At 40.2% G+C, this 27,370-nt stretch overlaps 1 long non-coding RNA gene across 1 annotated transcript in view; it reads left to right on the top strand.

The window, feature by feature from the left end:
- Positions 1 to 16,847: 16,847 nt before the first annotated feature.
- Positions 16,848 to 27,370, top strand: part of LOC124771062 — a 299,592-nt gene continuing 289,069 nt past the window's right edge. Inside the window, exons 1-2 of the long non-coding RNA XR_007013279.1 lie at positions 16,848 to 17,014; positions 17,196 to 17,283. This is a non-coding gene — a long non-coding RNA (uncharacterized LOC124771062). The remainder of the gene's footprint in view (positions 17,015 to 17,195; positions 17,284 to 27,370) is intronic.

Below are 27,370 nucleotides of genomic sequence, written 5' to 3'. Positions count from 1 at the left end.
GTTTCATCTGTACTGACTGTGTTTCACTCTTCTTGTTTTATCTATAAGCAGAAAACCATACTGCATGAGGTTCCAGCAATCCCCACGTATGTTGAGAAATTCATTTACTGTCGGGTCGGCTCCTACATGTGCTTGGTAAACATGTTGCAAATTCATACTGTCCTGTTTGAAACGATAATAAGGCTCCCATTATCCCTTACCAACTAGTTTGGAATCCTGGAATTGTCTGGCTCAAATGGAAGACATTGGCTTTCATATGACGGCCACAGCAAAAATATTTGCATGTCTGATCCCAGTTTTCCACTATAATGTCATCAAATACGAATATACTCTTTGGCTTTACTTTTTCAGCTGGTGGATTATCAATTCTTTCGCTGAATGTTGGTAGGTTACTCCATCAATTCCATGCAAAATCTCCTGTAACAGCTGTGTTCAGGATGTACTAAGACTGATAGAACAACATCAGTCTTCCCACAGTCTGATGGTGCAGCAATCAAAGTATGTATATTTTCAGAAAGTACTAAACCACTGTTTTTCTGGCCCTGATTTCTGGTATTATTACTACAAGGCCCTTGCGGTGAGGGTGCTTTGTCCACTCTGTCATGGTGATGACAGTGTGTTTCCATTAGCATACAGGGCCCTTATGGAAAAGATTGAAAAACGCACACTACACTTTTTGGTATATTTATTTAGGAACTCTGACATACAGCAGGGTAAATCAAGATACTCATGTAAGATCGTCGTTGTGGTCTGCATCCTACACAGCTGGTCCGTACGTATCTGCTTGTATTGACGCACAACATAACTCTTAAAGTTGAATGGTGATTTCTTCTGATGGCTGAAGAGGTCCGCACACCATCTGCAATCAACTGCATCACATTTTCTTGTAGAATCGATAGACATAATGTTGCCAGCATGGTCAAAAGTCTAGAACATGCGGGATTCTATAACCAGCATACCCCATATTTTTAAAAATACGCTGCAGTAGATGAGTGGACTCTCTCATTAAACAGTTTAACTGTACACAGAAAGTCCGCTACTGTGATCGTATGATCATCCAGGATCACTGATGCAGAGTGAGCGTTTCCATGGAATAAAGGAGGAATCTACATTGAAGCACCACCACATAAATAATCCCACTCATCTGGGGTAATATTCCTTCAAAGTCACTATACCGAGGGTTTTTGAAAACCGCCACTGGATAGAACTCACGATTTGACATCGTTCACATGCTGACACTTTTACAAGCACTCTTGTTTAAACTGTAACTGACTTTAAAGAACATCTTTTCCACCGCTGCTGTGATGAGTTTGCCATACCTTCAAGGAAAAAGAAATCAAGTTTACATAAACTAGCCAGTCACATTAATGTGAGCTCCCATCAAAAGCCTGAATAGTCATCTTTTCCAAGACAGACAGCTGCCAGACGTGCAGGAAGAGGGTCAGTGAGGTTCTGACAGGGATGTGGAGCCATGCCGACTCCAGTGGCTAGGCCAGTTGCGCTAGGGTTCTCAGTTGAGGATCCGTGGCGCTAACAGCCCGATGGAGGTGGCCCGCAGATTCTAGGTTCGTTTTAAATCCAGGAAATTGCTGATCAGGAGAGTACAGTAAAATCATCCTGGTGCTCTTCAAACCACTCACTTACACTGCGAGCTGTGTGACACGTTGCGTTATCCTGTCGGTAGGTACTGTCTTGCTGAGAAGAAACGAACTGCATGAAGGGATGGGCATTGTCGTTAAGGACACATGAATATGTGTGTTGATCTGTTGTGCCTCTCAGAGTGACAAGGTCACACAGGGAATGCCATGAAAATATTCCCCATATCATAACAGATGGAGGATGTTTGCTATCAGGCATTTAATGCCGCACACACCAATAAAATGGTTCAAATGGCTCTAAGCACTATGAGACATAACATCTGAGGTCATCAGTCCCCTAGACGTAGAACTACTTAAACCTAACGAACGTAAGGACATCACAGACTCTCATGCCCGAGGCAGGATTCGAACCTGCGACAGTAGCAGCAGCGCGGTTCCAGACTGAAGAGCCTAGAACCGCTCGACCACAAAGGCCGGCACACTCCTTCAACCATCTGTCCGATGGAGCATAAAATGTGGCCGGCCGCGGTGGCCGTGCGGTTCTAGGCGCTGTAGTCCGGAACAGCGGGACTGCTACGGTCGCAGGCTCGTATCCTGCCTCGGGCATGGATGTGTGTGATGTCCTTAGGTTAGTTAGGTTTAAGTAGTTCTAAGTTTTAGGGGACTGATGACCTAAGATGTTAAGTCCCACAGAGCTCAGAGCCATTTGAAACATTTTGAAACATAAAATGTGATTCGTCTGAAAAGGCCACTTGTCATCACTCAGTGGACGTTTAGTTATGGTATTGGCGTGCAAATTCCAAGCTTTGTCGCCTATGAACAGCAGTCAGAATGGGTGCATGAACCCGGTGCCTGATGTGGAGGCCTGTTCGCTGCAACTTTCGCTGAATGGTCATTGTGGGGACACTGTTCGTAGCCCCTTCTTTCATCTTGGTGGTATGTTGCTCAACAGTTCCATGTCGATTTGCCCATATGCATCTCCGCAGCCATTGCCCAGCGCCAGTTTTGGATAGCGCCATTTGCCATGCGCATTGTATTTTAATCCCATTGGAATGTGAACAGTTTAGAAACAAAGCCGTTTCGGAAATACTTCCACCCTCAGCCTGAAAGCCAATGACTATTCCCTTTTCGACATGGGATAAGTCGTTCTGTTTTCGTATACAACAACGATTTCATTACTTCCCACGTCCCTCGACATACTTTATATACCCACCATTGCTAGTGCTTCCACCTGCCGCTTGTGAGTGGTTATTTCACACTGACGTCGAACATTGCCGGTGGTCACATTACTATGACTGGAGTGCGTATTTTTTTCGGTCTACATTTTTACACATTATCGTCGATCTTGCACCAGGAAGTGTTGCTATATGTCTTGACATGGTTATCCTCTGAGAGTTCTCACACAACTAGGTGAATGATTTATCGATGTAGATAGCAGTGTATGCAACTTTTAAAAAATAATTTATACCATATTGTTTTTGCTACAAAAGAATAAATGCTCTGAGCTCTGCAGTCATTTCATCGCTGTTGCTCATGTAAAAGTGAGCAAGATTATAAGCCTTGAAGCTAAATTCAATAAATGCAGTGCTACAGTTCTTTTTGTAGACCAGTGTGAGGTAAGTGAACGTATATTGCAAGTTATGACCATTGGTGCACGTGCTTGTCTTTAAACACATCCACTAATTCGCTCTTAAAGCTGATATCAGAGCTTTGATGTATTCAAGAAATCTGCTTAGCCTAAGTAATCTAAATATTCTGGAACTAATTATCCCCAAATATGTGTCAGTGATTCAGATGGAGAATTACGCTTTCAACAAAAGAAAAGAAAAAGAAACTTGTGTTACTGCTAATTACATGTTCAAGTAATCTGAAATCTAGCCCACCCGGTTGACTGTGCGGTCTAATGCACGGCTTTCCGGGCAGGAAGGACCGCCGGTCCCCAGCACGAATCTGCCTGTCAGATTTGTGTCGAGGTCCGGTGAGCCGGCCAGTCTGTGGATGGTTTTTAGGTGGTTTTCCATCTGCCTCGGCAAATGCGGGTTGATTCCCCTTATTCCGTCTCAGCTACACTATGTCGCCGATAGCTGGACAAACAACTTCTCCACGTGCGTGTTTTTTTTGGTCATCAGTCTACTGACTGGTTTGATGCGGCTCGCCACGAATTCCTTTCCTGTGCTAACCTCTTCATCTCAGAGTAGCACTTGCAACCTACGTCCTCAATTATTTGCTTGACGTATTCCAATCTCTGTATTCCTCTACAGTTTTTGACCTCTACAGCTCCCTCTAGTACCATCGAAGTCATTCCCTCATGTCTTAGCAGATGTCCTATCATCCTGTCCCTTCTCCTTCTCAGTGTTTTCCACAAATTCCTATCCTCTCCGATTCTGCGTAGAACGTCCTCATTCCTTGCCTTATCAGTCCACCTAATTTTCAACATTCGTCTATAGCACCACATCTCAAATGCTTAGATTCTCTTCTGTTCCGGTTTTCCCACAGTCCATGTTTCACTACCATACAATGCTGAACTCCAGACATACATCCTCAGAAATTTCTTCCTCAAATTAAGACCGGTATTTGATATTAGTAGACTTCTCTTGGCCAGAAATGCCTTTTTTGCCATAGCGAGTCTGCTTTTGATGTCCTCCTTGCTCCATCCGTCATTGGTTATTTTACTGCCTAGGTAGCAGAATTCCTTAACTTCATTGAATTCGTGACCATCAATCCTGATGTTAAGTTTCTCGCTGTTCTCATTTCTACTACTTCTCATTACCTTCGTCTTTCTCCGATTTACTCTCAAACCATACTGTGTACTCATTAGACTGTTCATTCCCTTCAGCAGATCATTTAATTCTTCTTCACTTTTACTCAGGATAGCAATGTCATCAGCGAATCGTATCATTGATATCCTTTCACCTTGTATTTTAATTCCACTCCTGAACCTTTCTTTTATTTCCATCATTGCTTCCTCGATGTACAGATTGAAGAGTAGGGGCGAAAGGCTACAGCCTTGTCTTACACCCTTCTTAATACGAGCACTTCGTTCTTGATCGTCCACTCTTATTATTCCCTGTTGGTTGTTGTACATATTGTGTATGACCCGTCTCTCCCTATAGCTTACCCCTACTTTTTTCAGAATCTCGAACAGCTTGCACCATTTTATATTGTCGAACGCTTTTTCCAGGTCGACAAATCCTATGAAAGTGTCTTGATTTTTCTTTAGCCTTGCTTCCATTATTAGCTGTAACGTCAGAATTGCCCCTCTCGTCCCTTTAATTTCCCTAAAGCCAAACTGATCGTCACCTAGCGCATTCTCAATTTTCTTTTCCATTCTTCTGTATATTATTCTTGTAAGCAGCTTCGATGCATGAGCTGTTAAGCTGATTGTGCGATAATTCTCGCACTTGTCAGCTCTTGCCGTCTTCGGAATTGTGTGGATGATGCTTTTCCGAAAGTCAGATGGTATATCGCCAGACTCATATATTCTACACACCAACGTGAATAGTCGTTTTGTTGCCACTTCCCCCAATGATTTTAGAAATTCTGGTGGAATGTTATCTATCCCTTCTGCCTTATTTGACCGTAAGTCCTCCAAGGCTCTTTTAAATTCCGATTCTAATACTGGATCCCCCATCTCTTCTAAATCGACTCCTGTTTCTTCTTCTATCACATCAGACAAATCTTCACCCTCAGAGAGGCTTTCAATGTATTCTTTCCACCTATCTGCTCTCTCCTCTGCATTTAACAGTGGAATTCCCGTTGCACTCTTAATGTTACCACCGTTGCTTTTAATGTCACCAATGATTGTTTTGACTTTCCTGTATGCTGAGTCTGTCCTTCCGACAACCATATCTTTTTCGATGTCTTCACATTTTTCCTGCAGCCATTTCGTCTTAGCTTCCCTGCACTTCCTATTGATTTCATTCCTCAGCGACTTGTATTTCTGTATTCCTGATTTTCCCGGAACATGTTTGTACTTCCTCCTTTCATCAATCAACTGAAGTATTTCTTCTGTTACCCATGGTTTCTTCGCAGCTACCTTCTTTGTACCTATGTTTCCCTTCCCAATTTCTGTGATGGCCCTTTTTAGAGATGTCCATTCCTCTTCAACTGTACTGCCTACTGCGCTATTCCTTATTGCTGTATCTACAGCGTTAGAGAACTTCAAATGTATCTCGTCATTCCTTAGTACTTCCGTATCCCACTTCTTTGCGTATTGATTCTTCCTGACTAATGTCTTTAACTTCAGCCTACTCTTCGTCACTACTATATTGTGATCTGAGTCTATATCTGCTCCTGGGTACGCCTTACAATCCAGTATCTGATTCCGGAATCTCTGTCTGACAATGATGTAATCTAATTGAAATCTTCCCGTATCTCCCGGCCTTTTCCAAGTATACCTCCTCCTCTTGTGATTCTTGAACAGGGTATTCGCTATTACTAGCTGAAACTTGTTACAGAACTCAATTAGTCTTTCTCCTCTTTCCTTCCTTTTCCCAAGTCCATATTCTCCTGTAACCTTTTCTTCTACTCTTTCCCCTACAACTGCATTCCAGTCGCCCATGACTATTAGGTTTTCGTCCCCCTTTACATACTGCATTACCCTTTCAATATCCTCATACACTTTCTCTATCTGTTCATCTTCAGCTTGCGACGTCGGCATGTTTACCTGAACTATCGTTGTCGGTGTTGGTCTGCTGTCGATTCTGATTAGAACAACCCAGTCACTCAACTGTTCACAGTAACACACCCTCTGCCCTACCTTCCTATTCATAACGAATCCTACACCTGTTATACCATTTTCTGCTGCTGTTGATAATACCCGATACTCATCTGACCAGAAATCCTTGTCTTCCTTCCACTTCACTTCACTGACCCCTACTATATCTAGATTGAGCCTTTGCATTTCCCTTTTCAGATTTTCTAGTTTCCCTACCACGTTCAAGCTTCTGACATTCCACGCCCTGACTCGTAGAACGTTATCCTTTCGCTGATTATTCAATCTTTTTCTCATGGTAACCTCCCCCTTGGCAGTCCCCTCCCGGAGATCCGAATGGGGGACTATTCTGGAATCTTTTGCCAATGGAGAGATCATCATGACACTTCTTCAATTACAGGCCACATGTCTCGTGGATACATGTTACGTGTCTTTAATGCAGTGGTTTCCATTGCCTTCTGCATCCTCATGTCGTTGATCATTGCTGATTCTTCCGCCTTTAGGGGCAATTTCCCACCCCTAGGACAAGAGAGTGCCCTGAACCTCTATCTGCTCCTCTGCCCTCTTTGACAAGGCCGTTGGCAGAATGAGGCTGACTTCTTATGCCGGAAGTCTTCGGCCGCCAATGCTGATTGTTTATCAAAATTTAGGCAGTGGTGGGGATCGAACCCGGGACCGAAAACGTTTTGATTATGAATCAAAGACGCTACCCCTAGACCACGTGCGTGTACACCACCATTACTCTACCACGCAAACATAGGGGATACATTCGTGTGGTGTGAGATGTTCCCTGGGGGGTCCACTGGGGGCTAAACCCCACAATAACCCTGGGTTTGGTGTGGGGCGGCGGAGGGGTGAAGTGGTCTGCAGTAGTAGTTGTGGGGTTGTGGACCACTGCGGCTGCAGTGGGGATGGAGCCTCTCCATCGTTTCTAGGACCCCAGTTAACATAACATAATATAACAATCTGAAATATAGAAATGTGTGTAAAGTGATTTTAATAATTTATAGGAAACTTACAGCAAGATGTCGTAGTTTAAACGTTATTGACTATTATATGTTCCTACTCAACTTACACCATTTTCATGTTATATTTCACTCAGATTTAACTGGCTGCCTCAAGTGTTTAGATGTGTGTGCTTCTTTCTAAGTATGAGCCTTGCCATAAACATTATGTTGTTATTGCAAGACAAATTGTCCTTCTTCTATTAAGCTGGTCTGTGAGGGTTGTAAAAAAGGAAGAATAAATAATTTTTCCACAATGCATTGTTTCTTTGGAAGGAAAAATGAATGCCAGCCACAAATGGGCTTCAAAGTAATCTGATGGTGAAAGCTGAAAATTTGTGCCAAACTGGGACTTGAACCCAGATCTGCTTAATATGAGTGGTTGCATTAACCACTCTGGTCATCCAGACATACTTCCTGTACAACCCTAATTCTCAGCTTGTCACGTGCTTTGAAGTGTCCACTGTCCATTCATCTACTTCCTCGCAGCGAGTCCTGTATATATAAATTATTTTATTTGTTTCTTGAAAATAGTGATAATATGTGTACCCTTGGAGCTTAGTAACTTTATAGTTGTTTAGGAATCAGATCCTTTACTCACTAATCCATGGTTGCTACACCTTTTTCTTTACTCTTTGTTTACATCTGAATACTGAGAAAGGGGATGATGTGGAGAAATAAGAACAACTTTGTAAGAAGTATTTTGTTTCATTTACATATATACACTGTTACAATCATTAATTTCTGCAATATTTAGCGGATAATGGCCTTCTATATACTTTAAATTCATCCTGTAAGGCGTTGAAACCTGCACACACAACATACATCACCCTTGAGTGCAGCTTCTATGGACTTGATACTTACAGGATCTACACATGCACACTTTTGCAGTGGCTGAATACAAGCACGTTTATACACAGTTCTGATTGCTGCATATTTACACTACTTTCACACAAATAGTTTACAAAATCATAGTATGCACCCCTGAAAGTGGTTCAGCCCATCTATAGCAATCAGTAACATCCAGTACATATCATCTAGATTCATGACACTTGAATGTTTTATGTAAATCCACATGCCCCTGAGGTTCATTTAAGCACAGCTTCTTCATAAATATCCACTACTGAAACCTTCCTCCCAAATATATCGTTGTTAATAGGTTTATGGGATGGGTTATCATCTTCTTCCCTTGTAATTCTTCATGTTGCACAAATTGCTCCATTTGTACTATAAATACTGCACTATAGTCCTGACACTTGAACAACTTCTACTTTATTTATTACATCAAAGTCACATCAGTTCTAGGTCAGCATTCACACGATTAGATCAACTAACAATCACATTACATGTATTGGTGAATAGCAGAATTCTGTTGGCACTTAACCGAGGCTCAGAGAGATTAGGAGTGCTCCAGCAGTGGCAGCAGCTGCTTCTGCTGCTGTTGTGGTGGTACAGAGCAATTGAACAGCAGGTTTGATAAATCAGGAAGACCACTTCTGAACTGATAATGTTGCTGTGATAGCACAGACAATACCTGCAGTTCTGTTAGTACTGGATAAGGAACATCTTGCTTCTGTAAATAAAATAAACACCAAAATGTAAGTGTAAAGGAATATATTTATAAATGAATAATTATGATATTATTATAAATAATTGATAGACAAATACTTACTTTCAAATCTAACAGTCTTCTTCTGCTTTCTATTCTGGATGTATGCAATGGCTGCTCTGTATTGATGACAATTCATGCTGATCATTTAATTATGATGTACAGAGCTCGAATGTGAGACAGTTGGACTTTTATAATGAGAAGGGGAGAGGACAGTTGCCTTAACTCTGGGAACACTGACACCAGAATGTGCTGACATCAATGCAGATTCTGGAGCGCTGACACCAAAAGTGCTGATATCAGCGATTTGAACCAGAACTGTCAGTGCTGCCCTACTTGCGACAGTGACATTATCAATTGCCAACCAACTAAGATCAACAATAAAGTAACTCTTATACATCTATCATCGTATTAAATCATAGCTTCTGAATAAAATAATATATTTTTGTATTGAATAACTAATTGCATGGAAATACAGGTATTTGCAGTAAATCGGTTTGTTTCATTAATACAGAACATCAAATAGAAAGTAACATTCTTTTTGATTTTTTTTGGGGATTGAACAGTTGTACTGATATGTGCAGTTTTCTCTCTTTTATCAGTAACACATCTCTTGATGATTCTATCAAACTTAATTTAATATGAATACTCGTGTTTTTTTTGGTTTAAACTTAAAAATAAAATTAGTGTTTTTATTAATAACTATGTTCCAATATTTGTGAATTCAGATTTCAGTTTGATATAAATAAAAAAAATTGAATAAAACAAAATACAAATCTACATTAGCGAGTATCTGATCAGCAACTTGGAATGATGAAACTAGAACACTACACACTGAGTTACAGGTAGCTCGGTTTATATATTATAAATGATTTACTATTTTATTCTTAACAGCACTCGGAAACATTAAAAGTCGATTTTTACGTGAAAACTTTAGTTCCCTCGTTCATCGAACTTTTTAATTTGAATCGATAATAACTACAAGACTAATAAAGTTGTAAAATGGTTGAACCTACAACGGACGGCTCATATTTGAACATGACTGTCACGCAATATTGGTGCCTACATTGTAGCAGTGTAAGAGCATGTGCGTGATTGTTTCGAATTAGCTTTGTGTTACATTATAAATTCGTGTGGCGTGGAAACGTATTTAGGTGGGAAACTGATTCGAATGTCATTGTGAAGTGCTTACGGATCATAATTAGCTGAAAAAAGCAAAATAGACAGATGCTGTCCCATATGATTTCCTTCTATTATTTTTATTTATTTATTTATCATAGTCTACTTTACTGATTACAATAATGAACCACTACACATAGAATTACAAGTACATGAACTTTTTTATCCCTTTCTTCAGTTCTGAATATGAATTAAGTTTACATTATCTATAAAACTATTTTTCCTTGTCTTTATTTTTTTCTACTACTACACTCTTAACATTTAGATCTCTCTACCTGTCGTTTTCGTACGGTATCTCTGCTCATCCTGGATCTGGTCTTCCTTTACTTTCTGCCTCCGTCTCCCTGCTGCACCACCTAATTCATATGTTTATTCATATTTCTTGATCATGTTCATGAGCCCATTTATTGACATGGGGCCTCTTCGGCGATGCTGCCGCGATGCAGCGCTGCTATTACTATCGTTCTGATCAAACAACTTTACCAGCAGAGCACGATCTTTCATCTCAATAGTCATTGTGTTTCGTACGGAAAACTTCAATCTCCTTAACCCCTTACATCAATAGTCACCACAAAAGAAATCAACATGCGTTGCCGAAGGACAAACAGCATACTAACGTCAAGACAGGAAACACATTCTGACTAGTACAGCGTTATATTTTCACCTTGTGGCAGAAAGTGGAATTATTATTTTTTCCAGGATCGTGAGTGCACCGATTAATAAACATATCTACGCTGTTTCAGCGTCATGCGATGTATACAGCACGCACTACGGCACTCGGAACACCGTCAGTTTAATTATAATCATTCAGTGCTTCTCTGTGTAACCATTGTTAGAGGAATTGATAATTAAATTACATATTAATACGATATACTTGTTGTGATTTCTTCGAGTGTTCTTGAGAAGTACTGCTTTAGGACAGTGACATCCAGGAACTGACTCAATAAGTACTAAAAATATCGAATAGGACCAGTCAGTAAAGTCCTGCTGTAGATCATTGCCCACAAGAGTTCGTGACGGCACGTCAGTAATCGAACTGTTGTGCAGAAAAATAGAATCACAAATAAGGTTGGACACCTCAAAATACATGTTCTGTGAGTCACGCCGGGAAAACATCATTCATTCCTCGTGATCAGTAAAAGGAGAGCCTTCAGAGAAGCGAAACATGTCACGTTACGCAGTAAAAAGGAGAAGAAGCTCTTGGAAATTACATTAATAATGTAGGCTTAAGTAAAGGAAAGCTGTCTTCGACCTGAAGGTTGTTTAGCACACCATAATGCTTTGTTAGGCATGCTCGTACAGGAGAGGGGGCAGTATACCGTTGTATTGTTTTAATACTGCTATCCATTGGCACTGTAAATGGCATTATTGGTTTTTACATATGAGTGTTTATTATGTACCTACGTTTTCCGTAATATGCCCTCTGTTATATTTATCCTTTTTGTCCCTTGCTAATGATTATTGCTATTATAATTTGACAATTAACATAGCGGTGGTTATTCATTGAGTATATGCCGTGTAAGAAAAAAGATGTTGCTTCGTTTTTCTCTATACAAAATGTTTCAGACGTTGGCCAACGATCTATCATATGTTAAAATAATTTAACTTTTTGGCCATTGCGCTAGTGCCATTTATCTATGCAGATCATGCAATGTCGTTGGTGACTATTTATAAATAGCTAATTGTGTTGTTCTTGTTCTTCTTGGATGGGGCTGATTGTCAGCATGAATGAACTGTGGCACTACTTAGCGACCATGCCCTTCCACCTTTTTGTACACACAATCTGAATTCCGACAGTCTGCTCATGTTCCTTGCAAGTCAGCCACGTAACTACGTAATCCTCTAGTTTTTATCTGAACTGGTGCTTTTGTAAAATTTGAACGTTTCTGTTCTTCATGTATAATATGGTTCCATTTTGCGACATGTGTCTTATCTGTAATTATCTGACGTATGGGGAAATAAAGAAAAGGTACGTAAGCCAAAGACATCAAAGATTTCCTGAAGAGAACGACTATACTGGCACACCTTTCTCTCTGGGAGAAATAGAAACCGCAATACACGCAATGAAGAATAACAAAGCCGCTGGCTTAGATGGCCTAAGAATGGAACAAGTAAAAATGTTTGGGCCAACGACTAAGAAGTGCATTCTAGACACGATGAACATATGTGCCTCAAGACTGCAAATACCAAATATCTGGAGAAAAACCAAAATTGTGGCTCTGTTGAAACCTCGAAAACAGCCCACAGACGCTAAAAACTTCCGACCGATATCACTTCTGTGTCATCTTTATAAAGTCCTGTAAAGCATGATACTTAATCGTATCTCAGCACATATTGACCAAACACTGATAAGAGAACAGGCGGGCTTTCGTCCATGGAAGTCTTGTTGTGGACAGATCTTGAATTTGACACAATATATAGAAGACGGTTACGAACGCAAACAGGTAGCTGGTGTTGCATTCGTCGACCTCACTGCCGCCTATGACACCATCAACCATAAGAAATTATTAGAAAAGAACTAAGCTGTTGCGAAAGACTATCATCCGACGCAATTTATGAGATGTCTATTACAAAATAGACGCTTCTTTGTTACTCTACAAAACAAAAGAAGTCGATGGAGGATACAGAATAATGGCATTCCACAAGGAAGTGTATTAGCCCCATTGTTATATAATATCTATACCAGTGACCAACCAATCGAACCTGTCACAAGATCTTTCAGCTATGCAGATGATACAGTAGTTGCTGCCCAAGGTAGAACCTTTGAGGAGGTGGAAGGAAAACTAACTACAGGTCTTCAAATACTGTCTGCTTGTTATGATCACAATTACCTGAAACCAAATCCCTCTAAAACACAAGTGTGTGCTTTCCATTTACGGAACAGAGAGGCTAGAAGGAACGTAAACATTACCTGGAGAGAACAACTGACCAACTGCGATAACCCAAAACACCTGGGAGTAAAGCTAGACCGTTCCCTCACCTTCAAAGTCCACTGCAAGGACACAAAAATGAAAGTATCTGCTAGGAATAACATGCTAGGAATAACATCATTCGGAAACTGACAGGTAACAATTGGGGCGCACAACCAGATGATCTTCGCACATCTGCATTGTCCTTACGTTTCTCCGCTGCTGAATATGCAGCACTGGTGTGGCTGAACTCCAACCATGCCAAACAAGTGGACATTGCCCTTAATGGAACAGGACGCATTGACACTAGCTGCTTGCGGGCAACTCCTATTAATATAATGTATCATCTCATGGGCGTAGCATCTCCACGTATCAGAAGAAGGACAGCAGCTGAAAAAGAGAAGCGGAAACAGGAGACAGATCCAAGAGACCCCTTGTTCGGATGTGAAGATGAACATCCAAGCTTAAGATCAAGAAAGAGTTTCCTCCGTTCAACAAACCACTTTAAACGTCACCTGCAAATCGTCGAATACAGCTTTGGCGTAACTCACCATCAGAGAAGTACTCGAACAACCTTAAAGAAGAATCTCCCATATAAGACATAGAAGGTCCTCAACAGGCTGAAAACTGGCATATTCGAATGCAAGATCAAGCTGAAGAAATGGGGTTTCTCTCCAGGAGATGAACTATGCGAATGTGGCGTACAGCAAGATCATCAACACCTGTTCAACTGTAGGAACCTCCCAGCCCCATGCCCGATGGATGATCTGGTTATCGCCCACGATACAGCAGTTCAAGCGGCAGAATTTAGGATGCCATATGGAATTTAATCATGTACTTAAACTGTTTGTAAATTAACGTCATATGGAATTTAATCATGTACTTAATTGTTTGTAAATTGCTGTCTATCGGCTATATATGTATGTTATGTTCTGGACACGAGTAAATAAAAATAAAATCTGACGTATCGTCTGTTTGCTACATGCTAACACTAAGTGCCTCCATATATTTGTATTACATATGTATCCATTTTTAATGGTCACTATCGCCGAAACGCGTAAACTGGATTAATAAATGGATACTTGTTTCTAGTTTTCTCTGCATTACAATTCCTTCATCTCTGACCAATTCATCAAATTATAGACTACGTAAATTAATCTTCAATATGATGAAGAAGCAGGGGACAGATGAAAGAAAGTGAATGTCCTTGGCCTTAGTGAACGCAGAACTTCAAATGAAAGTGAATTTTTTTGAAAGTTGTCATGAAATCTTGAATTTTCTGAAAGAGAGCGGGGACAGTGAAGGACTACTGAAAGCACCAAAGAGCAACACAAAATACGAATTCAGAAATATTGATCGTATTACTGTTGGACATTTCCTTCGAGAGTTTTTATCTCTCTATTTTTTCTGAACCTTGAACTGAATTCATTACATTACCTGTAAATGTTCGTTTACAATATTTAAATGGCAGATCCATACATCACTAATAAAAATGGATAGGAGAAGACCTTCAGTATTTATTTTTGTATTAACGAAAAATTAACACCTAATTTTGATATGTTTATAAATTCTAGACACAGCATGTTAGTTGTATTGCGTATGAGATTCCTAGTAAACTTTTAGCATTTTCTTCACTCCGTATGACCAAGAAGTTGTCCAGGACTGGATTTCTTGAAAGGTGGCATTCCTAGCCATCAGCCACATTAAATAGTTTAAAAGATATATATATTCATTCTACGACTAATTGAATACGGAAAAATTAAGAGGAATGCTGCTGCGTTAAAAAAGAAAAGAGTGGTGCTTTTTCAGATGTATTAAGCAGCTGCTAATCGTCTCGTACTGTTAGAGACCTGCTCATATTTTTGTTAAAAGTGGAATATTCCGTGACTGTGAAGCAGCTATCTTTATTTATACCAAGAGAAACCTCTTCACAATGAACATTATCTGGATACCCTGCAGTTAACAGGATTCTTCAGTGACCGACAAATTGCAAGAATCATGCATGTTTTTAGTTTTTCTTTTGAATTTATAGATATTGTACATTTCTGATTTACATCTGATATGAGCTCGTCGAGTATCTTCTGTTGGGTAAAGAGTAACACACTGAATCCTAGATAGACAGATGAAGTTTACGCAGAAGTTTCTTTTTTCGCGTTATTCGGGTGAGCTGATCACAGTTCAACTGGAGAACGTACTGAAAACGATATAATTATGTATTATTTTGCGTCTGGGCTTGAGTTTCCTCTTGTGTTATTCAGATTAACGCAATTTTGTTGGAACATGAAGACGGCGGCCATTCCTCATGAATCTGTCAAATTTTCTCAGTCCTCCTCTTTGTCAGGAGTGTAATGAAATTTACGAACATTTTATTGATTTTTATATCAACTTACTTCTTCTCTTTGTGCTTCTATTTCTTTATTCTATTCACGCTCCACCCCGATAGCTGAGTGGTCCCGGTCGGGGCACACATTTTCACCTGTCCCTGTTGATATATATCGCCGGCACGGTAGCTCAGCGTGTTCGGTCGAGGGTTTAGCTACCCTCTGTAATAAAAAAACTGAGTGAACGGTTCAGCGAACAACCTGAACGGGTGTCATGAGACGTCCGCCCCGATCATATACAACGAACAAAATGAGACCAACAAAGAATTAAAAAAAAAAAAAAAGTGGTCAGCGTGACGGATTGCCGTCCTACGGGCCTGGGTTCGATTCGCGGCTGGGTCGGAGATTTTTTCCACTCATGGACTGGGTGTTGTGTTGTCTTCATCATGATTTCATCCCCATCCGGCGCGCAGATCACCCAATGTGGCGTCGAATGTAATAAAGAGCTGCACCAAGGCGGCCGGACCTGCCCCGCAAGGGGCCTCCCGGCCAATGGCGCCAAACGCTCATTTCCATTTCCATTTGTTCACGGACACAGTTTGAATTATACATATCGCGAGCCAGCATTCCGTGTAGTCATGTGCGTGGTTTGCCTGCTGCCGAGCTAATGCCAATCCGACGTCTTCCACGTACTTTATACAAATATCTGGCAACTTTCAAGTGGACAACGCAGGCTACCGGCTCGCTTAAACGACGTTACTCTCGTTGTGTTAGGTGGGTTAGAATGCTGCACAATGAATCAACAGCATAAGGGTACAGCAGAGAACTCACGAGACATAGTTAGGTACGGCTTCTGTCCGCCAAAATTATAGTAATTATTTGTCCGCTGATGTTATTTTTACAAGTTTGCATGGCAGTATCAAAAGAACAAGTAAATCCAATGATCTGCTGCTCTTTACGCTGAGCAGTTTACAGCATAATTTTTCATTTTCATCGATTTCGATGTGGTGAAGCGCTCTTTTATGTGTTCCCCGGGTGAACTACTACATCTGCTGCGAATCCCACTACTTTATCCTCTGTCTCACCGGCTGGAAGAACCCATAATTTTTAGCAGACTGAGCGTACATACCCGAAAACAAACAATAGAGTACTGTTTCGAAGAAGTGTACAGCATAAACTGTGATTAGAAACGAAGGTTCGAAGTTTTGTCGTCCGCTCTTATTGATGAGATCGGTATCTTTTTTTCTCAGCACGAGCCGAGGCTGCCAGGAATGCCATTCCAAGGGAAATATTCCTAACTACTGTTACATATCTGAGAACTAAATTTGGATAATTTGTTCACTTACTGCTTACTAGTAAGTTTTGTTTAAATACACGATCGTTTCAGTTACAGTGCAATACACATTGTCAATATTCGACTCGGTTTACTTTAGATATACCGGTCGAGATGTAGTACGGATCGATCTATACCGTTTAGGTACAGAGTCGTTCAGTTGAGTCGAACAGGGCGGGCGTGAGAGAAACAACAAATATCATGTAGTGTGTCGCGAGATACGTTGTGGAAGAGTGTCGTAGCTAAATATCCTTCTTCCTCGCGCTACAATTTTTTTTTTGGCACCAACGGTACAATATTAAATATCTTCTGGTGATTCGCAAGGAGCACCTCTACGATGAAATCAGGTAAGCACGACCGGATACTCAGCAGTAGGCTTAATACATTTAGTAATTCATTGTAACGTCGTTTTATATGGACTGATAACGTAATAGTGAAGTTTAGACTGTGAGTATAGTATAAGATGGGCATGTTTCAAAAAATTATTTGTACTCTAACGTATTTAAACAAAGAAAAAAATCGTTTCAGCTCACTACATCAAGCTATAGCAAATTAACAGCGTTCGCTGCTATTAGACGTTTGTCGCCGTTGGAGAAACGCACCAAAACTTTTGCAGGTAAAATTAATGACTGTGCCGGAAGACGTCAACAGGTAAGAATTCGCATTGTATATATAATATTTCTTATTTGGAACCCATTATACAGCAAGCGTGGTTGATAGCATTGCAAAGGCACTGACGTTCTTGGTAATCGGCGACATGAGAAGGTATTTGTAGTTACTGCGTAGCTTTAATATTTTTAGCACTGTAAGTGGAGCTCCTTTGGATAGTTTTCATAAGAATTTGTTGCCGCGTGCGTCATAGTTTTCACACAGTTGATTAAATGATGGGTTCTGTATCATACATGTAAGGATTCGTTGTGAAATAAGATTTTTGCTGTTAGCTTGAAATCGGCTTAAAGATACATACTGATTTTCGTGTATTATATGTATTGGAATAATGTGAATTATTATGCACAGTGCGAATGTTACACTACGGAGTTCATATTCGGAAGATGGCTGCTGCCAGATTCGTAATCAGTGATAGGGTATTAAATTTATAGACTTCGTATAACGTGGGAAAATTATTTACGGAACATTAAATTTGACATCCCATTATCACCATCAATGATTACGATGCTTCTAATGTACTGCAGAGTGCATTTAAGGAAACATGGGTTCGTATGTACCTCAATAAAGGGCTCTAAACACATCCAAAGTTATCGGTCGTCCAATAAATTGGACGCGTGGACGCTTCCTGATCGTTCTTTTCGTCTGGCGGTCGGTTGGGTCTGACAATCCAACAGCCTCTCTGCCCTTTCCCCACTTCACGCAGCAAATTGCCCCGCGTGCAGTAGATGCGCCAGACGGTTATTTCCAAGTATAGGTTGTCATGAATATGTTTTGTTTATACAAATTTTGTTATAAGTAAGTTGATTTTACTACCAAATTCGCGACGGGGGCACAGGTAGATATGTGCAGTTCCTCAGCTTAGGTTACAAGTATAATTAAAACTGACTGGAATTTCGGCTGAATCGTGCCATAACCCTAGCTGATAAATTGCCTATTACATTTTTTATGGGTTACCAGTGTTTCGTATCTTCTGAACATAAGTTGTCAAGTGCTATTAAAAGTAAATTTTCGAAGCTGGTACACAAATCATAAGTTTTGTCACAGAACTATTAAAAGCGAAATGTTAGACGCGCCTTTGCAAGTGTGAACTAATACTGTAGGCAAACTTCGAAGGTTAATTTCTGCTGCTGTAGGGCCATGAGATAAAACATATACAATAAACGCAACATGAGATTCGTTTATCCCAGTGGACATTCCAGTTGAGGAAATGAGGTGGTAAGTTTCAGCGAGATTCGAAAAACTGCCAGATTTCGGCAAAATTTCTTAAGCTACCGATACGGTCTTAAGTGTGGGTGACAAATTACATTTCTCCAAGGCTTAAGTGTCGCATACCTTCCGTTTAGCATTTTAAAACCACTTTGAAAATAGGCTAAAAACGAACCATACGGATGGTCTTGAAAATTTGTTCTTGTGAAGTTTCAATAGGTGTGGCAATACTTGTAAAAAAAATAAAAATGGGCACATGTAATAAACGATGAATGCACGAGTAGTTGCCCTAAATCACTAACTATTTTATTGCGCTGCAAATGATAGCAACTGTTGTGATTTTTCTCAATGACAGCTACTCTCTATTCTCCTTGCTGTTATCCATTGCATCCTCACCACATTTTTGGTTTGAAATTTTACAACTATGGTCACATCTATAGAAAATTCAGAAGCACCGATTTTCGGGGCAGTCGGTATGAGGTAGGAATCTGCATGGGGCTAGGAGAAAATTCACTTCTTAGTCTGTTTTAAAAACATGTTAGCAAGTTCTTTCTTAAAACATTGTTTTTTGTATTGCGTGCGAAATTTTTAATAGATTTAAATTTGATGACCTCGCAAGACATTTTGTGAAGTTCAGGTTTCTGTTTTTCATCTGCGCCAAGTAATATGTTGCTTCTACGTATATACCCTATCGCGAAAAACCCACGAACGTACAAATATTATAAAGTCTTACCAGCAATCGTTCTTACAGCGAAACATTCTGGAGTGAAACAGGAAAAGGGGATAAGGTAGTGGTGCACAAACGACCCTGCGCTACACACTAGAAGAGTTAGTCATCCGCTGACGGCAGGCGGTTATTTCCGTAGAAGTACGAAAGTACTTCAACCCAGATGTTTGGAGATATCGTTTACTACGACCTACTGCAGTCCAGGGCAGTTAAGTTTCTAAGTTACCAGTAGTGGTACCTGTAACTCCCAGACAAAGAATTGAGCCGGAAGTAACTGTTACGGAAAAATAGCTTCAGGCATCTTCTGACAGTTGCTTCCATAGTCGCCCGAATTCGCATTGATCACTGTCTTCCTATAGCACGAAACCGAAGGACACCCTCCGATAAACAGATTGTGCGTAGTCTGACACTTATTTTCGTGAACTGTACTCTTACAGATGGTCAGTCCCTTTGCTCTGTTAATTTATCGTGGTCGAAAAGCGGGGTAAAACAGATCGCGCCATGCACTGTGGGCAGTTATTTCAATTACTCCTAGTCAATGTTGCCGTTGCCTAGAATTTAAAGTCTGCAGCCGGTGTTAAAAGTTCTGCTAGTTCTGTAAAAAAGTTAAAAATCCGTTAGACGTCGATAAATTTTCTTAAGGGCAAAGGTGTCTGAGCAGGAAGTTATTTTCAGCTCTTGGTTATTGCCAGATAATGTACTAAGATACTTTTAATATTTTCCTGTTACTCTAGTGATATTTTACAAACTTAGTATGAAAGACTAAAAATCACATTAATTATTGGTATATTGTACTGAAAGGGCGTTAATGTCAAAAATCACTTCAAACATGCACAGTTACAAAAATCTGAAACTAATTCGTGGAAGATTCTTACAGGTTCCACTCAACCGAAATTACAAATTATTCGTGTCTCGGGTTTAGTAACTGAAACAAGAGGATACCTTCAGCTATTAAAATTTCATATTTCTAATTTGTACATATTATTAATAAATAAAATATATACGATGTGACATTTTGAACTTCTTGCATTGAAAGCCCTGATAATGATCTTATTTCAACATTCATGAGACCAACCCGGAAATAGCGAAAAAATATATGGAACGGCCAATTTTTTACGATTTCACAGCTGGTCCCACAGTAAATCTTGTTCGCAATGAGTGCATTGATTGACCTTTGTTTCATGATGTGGTGTATATATTACGCTACGCTTTCATAAAAGAAAACGATTATTAGTTAAATGTTTTACTTAAATTTCAAAATCATATAGGAAGTCTTCAGTATCACAAACCTTGTTAACTTTAATGTTTAAGCCCAAGTATCTTTTTGTCTTCCTTTATCGACGTGGTTAATAACATCTGGGAGATCATAAATCAAGCAACTTATGTTCTTAACGTTGAGTTACTTTCTGATGAGAATTTACTCTTAGAGCTTGTGTTCCGAAGTTTATTTTTCACAATATTCATGGCGCTAAACACACCTAATTCAGTGTTAAAATGTGGTAAGGATGTAGTAGCAACAGCGAAATCACTTTTATGACTTTATTTGTGCACACATGCTCTTGTTTATACTGAAAAGAAATTTTACAGTGAAACACAACATATACACAGAGAATGTTTTTAGCTCTTAACTATTTACAGTTCGGACCTAGAGATTAAACCCTAAATATTTTAGGAACAATTTTTCAAAGAATGCACATGGTTATTTACAGATTCCCTGTAGTGTTTCAAGGGTATGCATGCGTAAGTGGAATTTAATTTTATTCTTTGTCAATGAATGTAGTTAAGATTTTCTTCTTTGCGCCTAAGAGTGCTGGCAGATACGGAAAAATTTCTGGAAAAATAGATTGTATACGTATCTACGTACCCCGCCCTTCCCCCCCACCCCACCTCCCCCTCCCGCCGCCCTCCCAGGACATAGAAGTTTGTCAGATTCAACGTCTTTATTGCCATGGACATCTTAAAGTGAACGTAAGAACTAATTTTAAATTCAAATGATTTTCGTTGTTATTTGTACTTAATACTAGCACTGAAGAGTTACTGTGTACAAGAAGTTGCTTCCGGTTCCCTGTGCGCAGTTATGATGTTTAAAAAAAATCACACGTTTGAAATAGCATAGTAGTATTAATAATTTCCATTAAAAAAATCTGATGGTTTCTATTGCTACATTGTCACACGCCTTCGGGTATTTTTAACAGTGGATCGCCTCAGTTAATTAGCTCAAATATTTTGGAAATACGGAAGCGTCCGATAACGCCCGTCTGCTTTGACCCATGACGTCACAAATATGGCGGAAACGACCATAAACGACAATTTCAATATGGTGGATATAAAATCGTTACATACGTATCATAAAGACGAAAATACATCGCAAAACACACACACACGTTTCACAAAAAGCCTAATGACTCTAACGGGTCAAGCGTCGGAAATTGGGGGTTTTTGGGTGGGGACAAACTAAATATAAACAAATTTAGGCACCCACCCCCATACAAAACCACGCAAAACGACGAAAAAATAGACATCACAAAACTCACCAAATACCACAAAACACAATATTATCTGTAATCGGACACTTCCCTTGACCTACATAGATCTACAGCAGCTCCCGATCCCATAAATTGGGATCGAACACTTCCCTTGACCTTATATAGCTCAACAGCAGCTCCCGATCCCATCTCCTGTTACAAAACCCAACATACTCCACCAAACATTGAAATTGAACACTTCCCTCCAACTATATAGCTCAATAGCAGCTCCCAATCCCATAAATCATCTCCCAATGCCAATACCAACCTTCACAGCCACAAATTTCAATGAAACACTTCTCTATACCCCAATACACAACACACACACCAAGAACAAAAAATGACAACTTACCACAAAGTTCCAGCCCCACAAACTAGATTGGCCACCACAATCACACACAATCGCACAAGCACACACGCGCAAACCAACGAAAAAATACTAAACCAAAAGAAAAACCCAACCCACCCACACCTCAAGCCCCCCCCCCCAATCGACCCAACCTTCCCCCTGACCCCAAAATAAAAGCCCGCAAACAACAACCTAATGCAACAAAAAATCTCAATCACACACAACTCAACAAAAACTTCAACAAAATAGATCCTCCACAACTAAAACAAAACACTCTCCCCCACCCCCACCTTAACAAAATAAACCACCCACCCCACCCTGAACCACAGCCACCTACCCAGACCACCCTAACCAACCACTTTCGGCCTATACATTTTACCCACAGCCCTTAAACCCAAACAACACAATAGCCCTCAGGGACACTCTTCTGCCAACAGCATTCATCTAAATGAGACTGAAGATTGGAAGAGCGCCTCTTCCCCCTCCCAAGAACTGACTTAACCCCCCCCCCCCCCCCCACATCCCCTCTATTGTATTAGTACAAGCCCCTGTCTCATAATTCTTGAAGTCTAAACTATGGTTCACTACTAAATGATTAAATCCCCTCTCACCCAACCCCCTATAAAAAGAAAAAGCATCAGAAACTATTGTGGACCCCAGCTGTATATATTCCTCAATTAACCCCACTAATTCAGCCTTGGACCTCCCTTCCACAACCCTAAAAACACATTCGGAACCCCCACCCCCCGGAACAGCCCCCCCACACCCAAAGACCAGCCACAGACTTCCCCCTCCCATACTGCCTTTTCCCAGACTGTGACTCGTCCACCTCAACAACCACCCCATGCCGCCCCAACTTACCCATGTACTTAATAAATTCCCAACACACTTCACAACAAAAGGAATACCAATCTAGAACGCTCCTCTTACACCAGTCTCATGCGCGCAAAAACTCTGTGGGGATCTATAACAAAAATATGTAACAAGTACAATCTCGCGCAAGCCCAACCTAGACTTCTCGAACCAGGTACCGCGCCGTATGGAACGCCATATGTCGTCTTTGCGACAGCGCCACATATAACCGTCCCTGGTCCGAGAGGCCGGAACTTTAACCAATTTCATTGCTTCACGGCACACACCGCACTTCACCACCTCGGCAATTAGGCCAAAAAGCTGTAAGAACTTAATCAGCTTTAAAGCTGTGTCCCCCATCATAGCCCTCAAACGAGAACTATTGATCTTGTCTTTCATATCCATTCCTGAACAAAAATCCACAACCGATTAAACTTAATAAGAAAACCACCCGACGTACAGCAATCATCACTACATTAACCTTCACACAAAACCGTTAACTCACTGATACAAATTCCGCTTCAAAAATACGCAAGCAGCACTCGACACTGAGCAACAGCAAACTGAGCCCAATACACCAATTTAGCGCTTTGACGGTTATGAGAACCAGGCGTTGGGTTCACGGATCACAAACTGTTTTGTGGCAGTGATTTCTGCTGCGGGCGCTACTGCCAGCTGTAATGAACGACACACAATGTATAAAGACCAGATGTGGAAGGTGATGCTGCATTCTGAGAATTGCATACATGCTGTGCCCATAACCAGTCATGACAGCTGCACTATCGTAGTTAGAGGTCATGAACTTTTAAATACCGCATCAGTAATGATACCATTCCAGCGGCACCAGAGCTCTCCAGCGACTGCAAAACTAAAAACACACGCTACTTTTTTCAAAATATCTTGACGACCCCGGGAAATTTCCTGATGCTTAAATCTGTTGATTCATCTAATAATCTGTTTTCGATCACCTATGTCACTTAAGTTCATTTTTAAAATGAGGTGCTAGAAGGTAGCTCATTAGCTCTGTGAGTTAGGTTCCATATAATTTCATGTCATCTTTAGATTTAGAATGCTTAAAGCATCTTTTACACACCAGTTATGTGATGTCGGAAATTGAGCTATGTTCAGCAATGTACGAAGCTACTGTCCATTTGGTTCTTGCACAAAAATTACGCGTTTTCACTGGTACTGGAGAAAATGTCAGTCGCATATTTTCAGAAATTAGTTCATATTTTGCTCCGTTTTTTCGCTTCCAACCGCCTCAGGTAATTATTTTTGCTTACATTTCGGACTGGCAATAGCTACCACAGGCTTTAGTTGAGTTACATGGCACAGGTTTCAGCCAATGTTCGAACTCCACGTAGTTTTCCCGCGCTTTTCTATAGCTCTGGCTGTAGAAATTTCTTTTAATAAATAGCATTAATTCCACACACTAACCATCGTAACACAATCAAAAATTTGTAAATAGCTGTAAGAAATAAAACTGCTACATATCGATATAAGTAAAGAGAATGACATTACAAAAGGCAAATTCCGGCAAATTATTTGTTCGCACTCATCGTTGAGTAACGAAGCTCCCACAATTTTTATGCAACGTCGATACTGCAGTGCCGCCGAGCGGCTGGTCTGCGCAAACACTGCGAAACGATTGTGCATTGGTAAATGAAGAGCAGAAGCACATTCAAAATAAACAATGCGACCGTATTTTGGACTTAATATGGCGTTATAAATTGCAGTAGCTGCCAAAAAGCACTTTCGATTTCTACAGAATGCTGAGATGCAGTTAAAGAATTAAAACATGCTCACTTGAGCGTACTTACACATTTACACTTGCGGTAAAATGTTAAACTTACTTCACTCTGTCATCAGAACTTCGTCTCTGAACGAGACTCACAAAACCTTTACCATCTTTTCCCGATATTACTTCTATGTAAATTGCTGACCGTTGCTGAAAGCAGATAAGTATCAGTCGACAGCTTTCTTAGTATGTAAGCTACCTACCGAAACACTAGTACTTCGTTTCATACCCAAATCTCATTAAAAATGAAACCACTTCTGTATTTCTGTGTGCTAGTGCTAGATTAAGGGAATACGTAGATATTTTTCTTCATAATTAAGATAGCTGCATATAAATCGACAAATTGTTATAATAAGTAGGTTGTAAGAAAATTCTTGGAAGCAACGGAGCGTTTTGGATCGCATTAGACTGCATTATGCGAGTATAAACGAAGAGTTTGTGTCCAGCGGATACTGGCAGTGTAAGGTGTTCCAAGGTACAATGTACGTGCGTGGAGTTTTTCCCCATGGAGTAATAATTTACCCTCCCCAGAAGCAGAATTAGGGAAGTAAAGACAGTTGATATTTGTTAGGAGCAACACTGAGGATGTAGCAATGGTTTATAGTAGACAGTGAACACGAATTGCTTTTTTTGCAATTTATAACTTGTGCTAGGTGTAATTTAAGAAATTGAAATAAGCTAAATAAGAAAGCATCACAGGTAGAATTGCAGGAGAACTAAACGTCACAGGTGGTAACAGAACCAAGTCATATTTTGGTACCTGGGAAGGCATAAAAGCAACTAGGCCTACAGGACGTTCAGAAGAGGTAGTAGCAGTTAATCCCAGGACTGCAGAAACTCGCGAAACAAACTACAATCGACGAAGCGGCCAAGGAAATACCCCAGGCACGTGGATATATCAGTAAAAAGTTATTTTTAAACTTAAACAAGTCAGGCCACAATTCCTTTCTCGACTAACAAGAAAACATTTTCGATGATAGGATTAGGTCTCTGCTACTGTGAACCGCACATTTTATAATGCTCAGATATTATTGTTAAAAAATTAATAGGAAACAGGGTACGACTTTAAATACATTCCCAGTTAGTGCCCGACGCTGTTTCTCGGATTATCTGATGGTATTCATCTCTCTACAGTCCAACTGCAGCTACAGTCGCTGCAGCTATCAACAGGGTCTGTTGTGTTGCCCTATAGAGTTTACTGGTTGACAATGTTCCTGGTACCGGGGATTGCAGTTTAAAGTTAGCAGTATCACAAGCTGAAAATACGAGAAGTGCATGACTGTAATAAATTTCGTTAATCATGGTCGGTTAGTCCCACTTTAGTTTTAAACTAAAAAACCTTGCTCTATTTGACCCTCTAAAAAGTAGCCAGAAGTCGCAAAATTTTTCCGCAAAAACCAGAATTTTGTCCGCTGAAAGTTCATAAAATACGTAAATTTTAGCAACTTTGTCACTATAACGGCTATCCTGCTCCTAGCCTGAGGAGATTATTACAGTAATTCCCATTCCTTAGTATCTTGTTATTTCTACAGTTATGTTCTGCCACCACTAGCGTGCATGCTGCCTACTATGGGAGATTTTATCCCAAATCTACGTTTAGAAAATACAAGAAATGGGCCAATGTTTAAGAGATATTCTGAATGCCATTACAATAGTAAACTACCAAAAAATAAATCAATTAAGGTAGCAACTATTTGCTGAAATACCTGGCTATACGTGTTGAGTTCCTCACCGGAACATCCGTTGATTCATCAATTAACGTACTGTATTCCTGATACCCAATGTCGCCTACCAATTATCGATAAAAATGATGCCAATACATTTTTGATTGTATTTGTGCCTTTTGTTCTGTGTGGTCGTAAGTCAGGACTGACTCGCTGAATGTCCTCCATACACAACGATAAATCTTCTTACCAAAATAGAAGCATGCTCAGGTACAAATATAGCTACTCTGTTTAAAGCCTTCCGCGTGTTTAGAATACTCCTATGTTTGGAAACCGTCTCTGTTCGATCTTTTAATGATGTTTCGACCACGAAAGATGTTACCAACAGTAGATTTTAGTCACAATGTTGCACTTGCAGTACTCACTATATGCTTTTGTGCAGTAGTTTTCGACGCGTTGAAACCAGTAAACGTCAGCGATAATGACTATATTTCGCGGTCATTATTAAAATACTATTAGTGAACTGTAATCACGAATCAGATTTGACCACCACGCATGAATTACTTGCTAACTAACAACAAAATCAACAATCCCTGATCTAGGTTTGTAAGTTTCGGCTTTGAAATTCCCGGATTTTCCTGTCTATCGCCAATGACAGACGTAGACTGTCCAAAGTGTCTACGCCCAGCATTACATTAACATAAGGTGGGAGCTCGAACGTCGATAAAGCAGTGCGGCGGAGTGGAAGAAACTAAAACGTCCTTCCTAATGCAGTTTTGTCTTTTGAACAAAACACAATCGTTGACCTATCAGAAAAAGGCTAACAAATATGCTACATGTTAAATTGAATTTTTCATGCTACATACTCGAAAACATGCTAAATTAGGCCATAAAAATTCTAAATTGGCAGCTA

Source organism: Schistocerca piceifrons, unplaced genomic scaffold, assembly GCF_021461385.2.
Source record: "Schistocerca piceifrons isolate TAMUIC-IGC-003096 unplaced genomic scaffold, iqSchPice1.1 HiC_scaffold_885, whole genome shotgun sequence".
Lineage (NCBI taxonomy): Eukaryota > Metazoa > Arthropoda > Insecta > Orthoptera > Acrididae > Schistocerca > Schistocerca piceifrons.
The sequence above is the reverse complement of the archived record's forward strand: the minus strand, read 5'-3'. Positions and strand labels throughout refer to the sequence as shown.